This window comes from Seriola dumerili, unplaced genomic scaffold (genome assembly GCF_002260705.1).
Source record: "Seriola dumerili isolate Sdu_G_001 unplaced genomic scaffold, Sdu_1.0 BDQW01000538.1, whole genome shotgun sequence".
NCBI classification, from domain to species: Eukaryota; Metazoa; Chordata; class Actinopteri; order Carangiformes; family Carangidae; genus Seriola; species Seriola dumerili.
This window is the reverse complement of record NW_019174793.1, coordinates 849,838-862,373: the sequence shown is the minus strand read 5'-3', so window position 1 is coordinate 862,373 and position 12,536 is coordinate 849,838.

Below are 12,536 nucleotides of genomic sequence, written 5' to 3'. Positions count from 1 at the left end.
TCTCTGGGTGATTTTTCTGGAATTGGTTCTCTGATAATTCATTGACATTTTAAGAGGTTGTTTCTGATGTTGGCTGTTTTCACCACAATACAGAGTGATAATTAACAAGAATCAAGCTGTTCACCAGACTGCCTCATACTGGGCACTTTGGTCCTCACAGGCTTCTATAGACCCGCTGAATCCCCACTAATGAGCAAAGCAAAGGTGGTGATAAGCAAGTGTCTTCTACCTCATTACTGGCACACTGTAGCTCAGCTATCTCACCAGAAGCAGCCCCATTCATGACTTAAGCCCCGTCCCTCTTTTCTCTAATCCCATCAAACCACCATTCACAAAACAATCATTCCACGGCACAGCCAACACCTGCTCTCCTATAGAAGCATCATTTAGGGAGATAATGAGGGAGCAGGATGAGGAATTAGGTGCGTTTGTTTTAGAATAGCCTGAATCTCCCTCTTTGGGGAAGACATTAAGTGATACTTATCAGGCTAATTGTTCTTCCTGGCAATTAGCCAGCATAAGAGTAGGTCGGGGGAGGCTGTCTGTTGAGCATGCTTATCGATTCGAAACACCTAACTACATATGTTCAATCGTGTGTGGGCATGTGGGAGAGTAGGGCTGGGGTTGGGGCTGAGTCGTCCATTACTCTCAGTCTGCTCTATGGTAGCAAAGTGAATAGCTTAGTGGAGATGCTTTGCATATAGATAACAACCCAGTTGGGGAGTTGTGTCCGTATATATGTGTATGCATACATTAATGTGTGTGTTTTGCCCAGCCTGTCTATCTCGATAGCATGAAGTAAACCTTCTCAAGACCAGCAGACATTTTTTTGTCTGCTACAGCCCATTTCTCATTTAAAGGTGTAGCATATTTCTTGTGATAAGGGAAGCTTATGTAGTATAAATTTACATTTCAATAGTGTGAGTCATGCAGAAATTACTTTAGGGTAGGTTATGCAGGTTAGCAAGACAGGTGTTGGCTCCTATATTAAAGAACCTCAGTAATCACATTTAGTAATAAAAGCAGTTTGAGTGCAGGTTAGAGGTTTACAGTGGCTGCATCTCATTTTTGAACATGCCAGTGTTGAGGCGACAAGATAGAGTTCAGAGTATTTTCAGGTGGAGATGGATCAGCTCAAGGCAAGGCGGCGTAAACTTAAAATATGTCAAATCCTCCCCGCACTACACAGTGAGATAAAACGGATGGCAAGAGGAAGTGAAGGCCTGAGGGATATACTCTGCCTCAGTCTGGATGACTCTCCACTCAGTATATATATGACCCTGCTCTGCTCTGAGCGGGAGCTTGCTATGGACCAAAGTGCCCTTGGGAGGTATGATTCCACAAGTTTCTTTTTTCTGTTCTGTTCCAAAGTTGTTAATGGAGCATGAGGTAGTTCCAACGAGCAAGAAAGTAATTCACTTTTTGTTTATTTTTATTCAGAATTGGGTTTGAATTTCTGGGTGTTATATAATGAAGTCTGTTGAAACAAATAGGAGCAAGGCTTGGTACATACATGAAACACATGCTGATAATTGTAACTGTGCAAATCTTCATGCTCCATATAAATTATCTTAATGCTCTCCTCCTGCATCAGCATCCATGCTGTCGAAATATTAATTTCACCATCGTCTTTATTTCTTTTTCTGCCCATTCTTTCTCGCCTCACCACTGACACCCTGACCTCTCTTTCTCTGCTGTGATACATCTCAATTGAAACGCTATAAATTCCCTTTTAAAATGTCTAATTAATTCATTCTCCTCCGTTTTTTTTACTCTGCCCGCCACCTCTGTCCAACTTAATGGGGTAAATTAATGAGTAATTTGCGGAGGTTGATGTCGTACCATCATCGGAGGTCAGAAGAGTGTGCTGATATTATTAACTCTGCCAGACTGGGAACCTGATTGAAATTAATGGTGGCTGCCTTCGTCTGCCTATCTTTCTTTCTTTCTTTTTTTTTGTCCCTGCCTCCCTCATCACCGTGTCCTCAAACAAACAGTCTGGATATACTATGGTCAGATTTATGCTTCACTATGACTGTGCAGGTTATGAGCAGGCCAAGGTGAGCCAGTCTGGGATCTAACCACCTCCTGGGTGTTATTCTTCCTCTTTTTTTGAGTCTGATCGGTCGGGAAGGACCAGTCTGTCAGGCCCGGAAGTTATGCATTCCTATTAGATTTTCCACTGGTTTAACCCTGATGTCATCGTTTTGACAGGGCTTGAATTCACTCGCTATTTGAAGTGCGAGTTTGATGGGGAAAGTGAGAGCGGAGTGTGGCGAATACTCTTTCACCTATAATGACCTCTTGTCTACAGACTCAGCTCTATACAAAAGGTCAGCTACAAAGAGATAAACCTTTTGTGAAATGAAATAATGAGATTTACGTTAATACGCGTAAACTGCATGCCTTATTAGATTTAAACTGCACACTCTATTTCTGCAGAAAAAAAGTAGTTCCAACAAACACCGTTCGCAGCAACGACTGTCACACTTTAGAACCCGGATAAATCTTTAATTGCAATATGTCAGTGCTGTGAGAAAACCAAACAAAATTCTCCTAACTTCCACTGTATTGGTGTGGGGGCAGAACTCTCAGACAGACATCTGAAAAACTGTCTGAACGGCTAGCTGCCTCCAGGGCTAAGAGAGGAAATATGTTTCATTACCTGGGTGAACCAACTATTTAATTATGCTGTAACGAAAAGCTGTTAACTGTTTTTATTCTTCCACTCGTTTTGGCTCTTGACACTCCATTGTTTCATATTGAGTAATGGCTTTCCCTCTACCTCTCTATGTCATCTGTGGCAGCCAATCCAATAACCCCACTAGCATTCACAATGGGACGTCAAAGGCGTGTCATTACTCTGCTATCAGATCAATAGAACTTAATTTTGGCAGGTGGGACCAAATAAAAAAACACAGAGCAAATTCCCTTGGGGCGCTTGCTTGGACAACCTCCATTTTTTATAAAAGGGCCCAGTTTTCTATTTTGGCCATTTGTTCAAATTCCACTGGCAGGGCCCCTCCCAGTTAGATCCAAGGAATCACCAGTCAATTAGTTATAGATTAGTACCACAGGCTATGCAGAGGTGGAAGCTTTTTAAAAAATAATGACTTCATTTGGAAGAACGGGGGGGAATCGAGCTGAGGTTACCTGCATATACCCTCAAGGCATTTGTCTAGATGTAAGGAAAAACGTTAGCTCAGTTATTCATAAGCACAGTGTGTGCAATTGTCACAGTTTACATATAAGAACATTACTCATTTCTGTCCAACAGTCCAGTGTTTTTCATGCTTTTATGTAGATCTTTATACTTACTCTGTAGAAGTGTTGTTCTCCAAACAGGCACACATAATACATTTCAATCAGTCCAAGCCTTGCTCCTCTTTCTCAGTTAATGTACTTCCTTCCTGTCCACAAGATGTATTCATCTATAGCGGTTATTTTCAGTTGACAGCAAGGTTTTCACAATTAGGGTTGACTCCAGTCCTCAGGGGCCAGAATCCACAAGTTGAGACTGACGGATGTACAGATACTGTACCTTAGGGATCGTCTGTGTGTCTTCTCTCCAGACTGCCCAATTAACAACAATGATGAATCAATGTGAGGCAATCGCTGACAGTCTCAGGCTTCTAGAAGAAAAAAAAAAAAAAACATAGCAGGGAACAATTGAGACAGCACCACTTGTGGCAGTTTCTGAGGAATGGAGTCAAACCCTCTCTGTCCAGAGCTGTGAATCCCAGAAGTACATTGGACTTGGTAATCAGGCATGGCATCTGCTCGGAACGAAACAATAAAAACCATTCCACTTTTGTTTTCCCATGTTGGGTGTGGCAAAGAGTGGATGTGCCAAGAACTCTGACGCAACGTCAAGATTATAGTCTTTCTGATTAACATGTACTTTGGATGGAACAGCTCTGGTGAATAAGCAACAAGGTTTTTATTAATCGAAGAACTGGAGGGGTAGTTTCTATACACCTCGGACTAATTCAAGGGGGTTTTACACTGTTCTAGACAATTTTGCAGGCTGCCTCGGGGACTCATTGCTACACAAGTTTTGGTTTCTCATTTCAGTTTTGTAAGTTTTCGAAGTTCGGGCTTATTGAAAAACACAAATCAATAGTCATGGAAAATAATGGAGCAACCCTCCTGATTGCCTCCCTTTGGAGTTGTAGTTGCTCTCAGTGTGAACCTCTGGTAGAGAAACCGTAGACTTGCAATGGCTCCCTGGGAATGGCACTGAGGTCTCTTTGCTCCTGTTTAATTAAATTTTTTTGAAATCCACACAACAAGGTCTGCAGTGGAAACATGGACTTTGTTTTAATGCTGTAAACATTAAAACATTGTACAGATATAGGTTGGCTCCACACTTGCAGGAGTAAACCCAGAAGCATTCCTCTTCCAATCCCCTTACGCCCCTTCCTCCTTCACCATTAACGTGTTAATGGACCATAAGAACCAGTGCTGTGAATATAACTTTTTGTTACTTCTCCAGGCATTTAATATCAGTATAGAAAATGGGAGTCTTGGGACAGATAAAGGGAATTCAACAAAATGTCCCTTGAATTTCATCTCCAACTTTTCCCGGATACATTTATCTCCCTTTACAACAATTGTGCATTCTGCGAAACAGAATAATATATTTATGTTGTAAACATGTAAAATATAATACCTTTTTACATCATATATATTTCGAAGCTGCAGTTTGGTGAAATTTGAAGATAAGTATTTTTGTGCTATAGTGTGACAGGGTGGAACAGTCCTGTTTTCCACTATAGGGCTCAACAGGGCTAGCCAGGGCTTAATTCACAATTCATTACAAGTACTTCTTTCAGAACTTTCTCTTAGATCCTGTTGCTTTCTTTATAAATATCCTTTCTATCGTTTAATTTATCTGATGCCACAATAACAAGGCAACCTTTGGGCGTGTTATTCCAAATGCGCTACACGGCCATTAGTGACACAACCGTATCATCAGTTTTTAGCAGCGTGGTGCCCATTTAATACCGATAATTACCAACATGAAGTGTTAAGTTTTGAGCCAAACAAATATGTATGCAGAGCTGCTGTACTTCAGTTGGGCTGTCAGGAATCTTGGAAAGCAGCGCCAAAAGAATAACTCCAGGAGGCTTCTTTACATTGTCTCAAAGGTAAACCTTTATCTCAGGATGTAAACATTGTCTTCTTGGACTGGCAGACCTTCACCCTGTGGCCCATGATCTGAATCTCAATTACTGAGATCACTTGATTGACAGATATTGCTGGAAGCAGTGGGAAGACTTGGAGAAAGTACTGCTAGAAAGGCTCAAGTCAGAGCACAAGTAACCCCCCCTCCATTCAAGAAGCACATTGCCTGGCTAAGCTCCATTCAACTGAAGCCCAATGAACAAGGCACGAAATTACAGAGAAGGTTGTTTAATATAATGATGAGTTTGGTTTGTTTGAGAGCCAAACTTGCTGCAGGGTAGTTACCTGACCTTGTCATTCTGTTCGCATTAATGTAAATCTACGAATGGTCAGTGCCTACCTCTGCCAAGGACTATACGTTTTCAGTTCTGTATTTCTATTTCTGTTTGGCAAATCAGTTAGTTAGACATGGTCACAGATCACAGTAAATTTTGTTGGATTTTTTATTTATTTATTGTAATTAATATTATAATATTGACGAGGCATTTTTAAACATTTGTATTATTTTTTTAAAGAAATCTTTTGCACAGCACTTGAATGAAAAATGCATTTTATGTCCATCAATGTGCTGCAGATTTGGGTCCAGACACTGAATACAAAAATCACATTTTCTATTATTCAAATAAGAGATTTGGGGTATTACACAGCCTTGACAGAGGTATGCTCTCACTGAGAACACTTTAATGTAGATTTCAACTGCAGAAACTCTATCGCTAGTTGGCATTGCCTAAAGACATTACAGTGAAGGTTGTTAAATAAAACGTCTAGTTTGATTTGTTTGAGAGCCAAACTACAGATAAGGTAGTTAGCTGACCTGTCACTCTGTTCGTATTAATGTTACGGCCATAAATCGATGAACGGTCAGCGCCTCTCTCTGCCAAGGAGTGTAGGTTTTCAGTTCTGTATCAGTTAGTTAGACGTGTTCACAGATTCCAGTGGATTTTGTAGGTTAGGCTGAGAAACGTGCGATGTGAAGATCCAGGAATTCATCTTTAATTATTTCATGGGGCTTTTTGAAAACATTTGTGTTATTTTCTAAGAAATTCCTGCGCAGCATTTGAACGACAGACATGCATTCCTATCTACAACCATCAGCGCGGTCCAGACGATGAATACAAAAGTCTGCCGTGTTTTCTATTATTAAAATAATAGATGTTGATTTTTACACAGCCTTGGCAGAGGTATGCCCTCACTTTAATGTAGATTTCAACTATTGAAACTCTTTAGTTACTTGACTCTGCCTGAAGAAATTACAGTTATTCTTTTCTCTTCGGAGATGCTCTGCCCCTGAGCGACATGTTTTGTATCTAACAGTAAAAAAACTACAACAGCAATTTCAACCTGTTGACCTTTGTTGACCTCGGCCCTGGCTAGTTTAACTGGCTCTAAAGAGAAAGCAGGACTGTGGTTTAACTGCATACAGTGTTGTCTGTCTGCTGTTGAGGTTGAGTTGCTAATCTGTTGATTCCTTTGTGGGTTGAGGTGATCCGCTGATCATTCGACTCATCCTCAAGCAAATGAGAAAAGACTGACCGAGGGGGGGAGGGGGTTGGGGTTCCGTCGCGAAACCAACACACAACAAAAAGTGGAGGAGTATCTACCGGTGGCCAACTGTGACAAACACACACACACACACACACACTCACACAACCATATATACACACACACACACACACACACACACACTAATGTAGAGAATCAATGAATATACTGTACGTGTTTGAATAGATTAGAGTTACACTATATGGACATGAAATGTGAGAACACACAGCATATACCTTCCCACAAATAACTGAATCTACATAACACACACACACACACACACACACACACACACACGCATTTAAACACACAAACACCTTCCCACACAGACACACACACACACAAAACATACCATATTCACACCTGCCTACACAAAATATGGACTGAATATTTCTATCCACGTTTACAAACACAAATGGTCTTAAAAAAGTGCCCAAACGGCGAGTTTTATGCGCAGGAGGAGCGGAACCAAACATCTGTAGAAAACCTAACAGCTGTTTTGTTTAATTATCTGTGTAACTGATGCATTTTTATTTTCCCAACTGTTTGTATTTTTTTTGTGTTAGTGTCATAGTTCTCATGATCTAACCTGTGATAATAATGTCCTAATGTTTGTGAGTGTTCGAATGAAAATGCTTATTGTGAATGTCAGATGTGGAGTTCTCATGGGTCCTTCTGATCTGTCTCTGGCTTTAAAAAAATCACAACTCAGAGTATAATCACATGTGTTCGATTACATATTATAATTTCCCCACAACCAATGAAGCCCCTCGCTTTGAACAGACACTCGAGAGCACAATTTTTAATCAGCTAATCGAGCTGTATTCGCGTGTGAATAGTTGGGATCAGAGTCAGTTTTTGGCCGAAGTTTTTTTGCAGATTGTAGATTTTAAGATTCTTTTCGTCTTCAGCTTTATGGATAGAGGCACATCCATCCACACACACACACACACCCTGAGAGCTGTGTTGAGGAGCTGATAATATGCCTGTCACACTAAAGCTGTTGTCACCACTGGCCTTTTCAAGGACCTTGTTTCTTGGAGAGACACAGAAAAAAAAAAAAGAAAACAGCGGGAGTGTCTGAGTGTGTCCTTTTGGAAGATTAAACTGGCACTGCTGCAGGAATTAGTATCATCCTTTGTGCATATATATGTGTGTGTGTGTGTGTGTGTATGTGACAGTATGCATGTGTGTACATGCATTTTTCATCTGCTTCCAAATAACCTGCCGTATCTGGCTGTGTAGCTCTGCATGAGTGCATCCTCAACATGAGACCGGGTAGCAATCATAACGGTATAAGTGTGTGTGTGTGTGTGTGTGTGTGTGTGTGTGTGTGAGAGTGAGCGAGTTAGTGTGTTTGAGGGATTTTGTTATGAAGGTCTGCTCTGTCGAGGGAGTGACGGCTGAGGCTGGGTATCTGAGGCTTTTTTAATTAATCTGCCTTTCACTCTGCAGGACTCTACAATAAGGCTGTGCCCGTTCACTCGCCCGCTGTCACTCTCTCTCTCTCACACACACACACACACACACACACACACACACACTCACACTCTCTCTCACTCTGTCACACAAGCATCGATTGTAATTGCATGTTGCCCGTTCCATACGTACTCTTCATTTGTGCGTACGTCCTCAGAATCAGTCAAACATATGGATTTCATGTCTCACAGAAGCACAGATGTTAATAACACACTGCCACTCCTGCACACACACACTTTTCATATCGTCTCTTACACCACAATTACACACTTACCCATGCATGCACCGCACATAGTTGCACACAGCTAATGTTCTCCCACACGTCAGCATCATCTCTTCATCCTCCTGTTGAGTGAATCCCCTCCACACCCTTCCTGTAATGCTCTCACACCTGACTCCTCCTGCCCCCTTGTCACCTGATTAGCATTAACACAGCAGATTAGCTTGCGCTCTGACAACTAGCATGGCATGCTAGTTGCCCCAGAACCCCTGCCATAGCAGCAAGGAGCAGTGGCAAAATAAATGTTGTCTGACTCCACACAGATAGCTGGGTTGAGTAAGCTTTGAACTATGGCTTTTAAACCCTAGTGTTGCTGCAGTTCCGTCACAGTTGTTGACTGACTTTGGGTTCAGTGAGTCAAGAGGAGAAAAAAGGAGAGAGGAAGAAAAATAAAAAGTGACGACATGTACTGTGAGACAACAAATAAAACAGAGAAATGGAGTTTCGAGAAGATTATCTAGTACCACGAGACCCTGACATAAGTCCACAAAGTAAACTGGAGCATCTTAGCATCTGTGCCGCTAGATGCTCTATAGGTCGCCTTAGCCTCCCGCTGTTAAATCCCCTTTGTGTAAATGACCTTGTCACACAGCGCTGCAGAAGAGAGGCAGGATTGTGCATAGAGAGAATCGGCTGGCAGAGAGCTGACTGTCAAAAACATCCCTGAGCAAGGCACCGAAGCTGAAAGCATCTGTGACGCACTTTCTCATTGGTCAGACAGTGGCTGTTCTCTGCAGCTCCCGGATATGAATTCACGTGAAAACGTACGTTTAAAGGATAATGATGGTGCTATTTAAGCAAAGCTACTTCAGCAAATCCCACCATGAGACTAAAGCAATGTGTAAGGCTGTCAATACTCTTCGACTTTCCCACCCTGCCTGTGGCCCTATGCTCACTGGTTCCTATTGAGGACATAGATTTTTTAAAATCAGGTCGCAAATATATAGTTTTTACAAAAAGAGAAATGATTTCCTAAAACAGCAGGGAGCTGTGGGTTTTAGCAAAGTACGAGTAAAAATTGAATGTGTGGGACTCTGCTTTCGGTGGAGTACTGATCCACATTTGTTAGACTGTCCTCCTGTAAAACAACAACCCTATAATTCGTCCATGCAAAGAGCTTATTACCATCCATAATTACGTTTTATATTTAGCCAACCTCTGACAATGGAGCTCTGTGGCACATGTTAACGATATCAAGCTTTGGCTTCACTGACGATATTTGTTACAAGGGTTGGTTCGTTGTTGATTCTGGTCTTGGTCTTTGGTCATCATGCAATTTGTTGACAATAACAAAAATACAGAATTTCCTTTATATAAGAGCAGAGTTTGAAATAAAAGCTTGGTTTTCATCAGTTTGAAGAAATAAGAGACCCTCCAAAATAAAAGAGGAAAATTGTGATACAAAACACAAATACATGTACAACAATGGCTGTCATAATAAATTCAGAATTATGTACATTTTTGCAGCATTATTTCCATCATATAACATATATGCCATATACCTATTAATAGGTGATTAAATATACCTAAAATAAAAAGAAAATTAGACTGGTGATATCCTTCTATACTGGTGATGTGCTTCTCTATATCATCTGGTGTTTAATCACAGAACCAGTGCCAATGCTGCACAGCAACCCACCGCCACCGAGTGTATTATCACTGAAATTACTGCCATTTACCATTAGATGTTGAGTTAATTTAGCTAAATGAAAACGTCTATTTAAGCGTACTTACGATTCATATCATCTCCAACACGTCTTACTGATGTCCACCTAAACCGTAGGTGGACATCAGTAAGTTGTTTCCAGTGCAGCGTCAGAAACTGTAGAGGGTGCAGACGCTCGGTTGATGTTTCGCAACACACACGGAGGTGTATTCAGATACAGAAAGCCGTTTGAATGGATTTCAGTAATGTTTACACAACAACATTTTGTTCCTTGTTTTCCTTGTTTTTTCACTGAATAACAACGTCTTGGTTGTGATAGTGTCCTGGTAAATTAATAGCAACATGCAAAGTAACAATTCCCAGCCAGATCCTTGTTAGCTAGAGGAATATCCATGCGGTGGAAACTTCAGAGACATGCCAAAATACTAACAAAGAGACAGTATTATCCAATTGTCTGACAACACCGGAGTCATTCAATTCCCTGCAGAATGAAGTGCAGCGCATTAAAATATTAACAATAGTGGAGAACAACAGCAGTACGCCACTCCTTGTTCCTTGAGCATCACTTAAATAACAACTCCAGAACATGATCTGAGGGAAATGCGTTTATGCTACTGGTCGCTCCCTGGGGCGAACAAACACTGCAAATTTAATAAAAGGCATCCAAATAGAGCGAGCAGTGGAAGGCAGCTTACAGACCAAGCAGTTGTCAGGAGATGTTAGGAAGCAGGGGTGGGTGCTGTGACTGCTCTGTACAGTATATTGTGGATTTTGTGCATGTGTGTCCTTCCAGGAGCTGACTACACTGATATTCCTCAGATAACCGTGAGTCTAAATTTAGTGGACACTAGTTTGTCTCTTCATTTCTAGGTGCACTCTCTTTCCTTAAGCCTTGCTCATCTTCTTCTTATATCAGTTTGCAATTTCCTGCCTTTCCACTGAATTACCTTTTCACCCCTCCTAGAAATTGCCCGCACTTGTTGGGTATTCATCTGGCACTCGCAACAAGTCTCACAACATGAGAGAAAGAGTTTCCGATTGAAAGAAAGGTGTGCTGACATCTGATAGATGTTTATCCTCATATGGTTGTTTGGGGTTTCCCTCAGGAAATTTGTCGGCAGAAGTTGTTAGTGAATGTACAGTGTGATCAATCACTGTCGCCTGATGAGCTCAGTCTGACAGAACTTGACAGATTTTGTCTCAGGATCAATTTAGTTACGATATAATCTAATAAGTAGTTACTACACTCCCTAGATATGTGACTTTTGCTGTGTGATCTAGTGTCCTCTGCTAATTTTTCATGAAAGGTTAATTCAATTTTATAAATGTGTAATAATTTTATCTGACATTATGGAGACCGTTTTTATTTCTGGCGAGGAGATCCGCCCCTGGTTGTTGAATGTTGGTGCAAAATGGCAGCGCTTAGAAAAAGGCCCTTGCTCTTAGATTATAGGCACTGACTCCAAACCTGACATTTACCGTCAACCTTTTACAGTAAATCCTTTTAAATATTCTTTGTTGTTCTCTGCATAGCTGAAAAATATCATAACATCGTATCTGTTGATTACACCAGAGATATTTTACCTCTCCGTCCCTCGCAGCGCCGCGGGTCAGCGGTTCAGTGTGATGTCATGCCGTGGTCCCTGGTTGCCAAGCAGTCAATTACAGGCAGCAGCAGCGGTTGCCAGGGGTGTCGGGCGGAACAGTCATGGTTGCTAGGTAGCAGATAAGAACACAGGCCGTCATTAATTGGCTTCTGATACTATGGCAAAGAGAGTACAGGAAGGTGGATATTGCCGCAGGATGCAGGCAAACGCACAGTTAAACATATCCAAATGCACATACAGTATATGTGTACCTACAGGCACACACACGTTTAATAATCTAACTGTCTTTCTACACCAGCATCTCTCAGCTGGACAGTATGATAGGAGAGAGTAGGAGTGGAGATACAGAGCGAGAAAGAGAGAGAGAGAGAGAGAGAACAACGCTTTTACATTCTGCACACAGAACAATTTAAAAATAATGGAGGTGTATTTTCAATGAGGTAAAAGTAGTGAGTTTTGGCTCTAGTGGGACAAAAGCGTGATGCAGCATCCTTCTGAGCTAGACATGCAGAGCAGGCATTATTAAATGGGGGATGCTTCAAAAAACCTTAGTCACAGATCCAGTGTATGATATTAAGAATATCTGATGTGAGGTTTACTTGTGAGGCTGTCTGGTGTTGACCTGTCTGGACAGCCGTGAAAATGTCAGATCAGAACCTCAAAGAGGTAAACATCAAAGATTTAATGCCAGAGGGAATCCTATCTTTTTTTTGAAATCCCTCCCTAAGTAATGAAATATGAACGTCATTACTTTTCAAGTTGAGGGCTGATTCGG